Genomic DNA, 297 nt, shown 5'->3' with positions numbered 1-297 from the left:
GAGGTAACCTACGGTTGCTAACGAGGCTTCCCACGGTTTAAATGAAATTATGGAACTCATTAAGTTGGGTTTAGTAAGTTCATTTGGACTAAGTGAATCCAATAGAAAATAGTGATGCCGGAACGAGGGAACCGTAGGATCCTAACGGGTGACGCTCTAATCAATTTTAATATGCCCTCATAAAAATTTAAAGAACTTCAACCATAGGGCCACCTAATTTGACATTATAACCTGACACACTAGATAACTCAAACTCGTCGCGGTGAGGAGCTTGGAGCTAGCTTGGTGGGCAGCACG

Source organism: Phalaenopsis equestris, unplaced genomic scaffold (assembly GCF_001263595.1).
Source record: "Phalaenopsis equestris unplaced genomic scaffold, ASM126359v1 Scaffold000696, whole genome shotgun sequence".
Taxonomy (NCBI): Eukaryota; Viridiplantae; Streptophyta; class Magnoliopsida; order Asparagales; family Orchidaceae; genus Phalaenopsis; species Phalaenopsis equestris.
The sequence above is the reverse complement of the archived record's forward strand: the minus strand, read 5'-3'. Positions refer to the sequence as shown.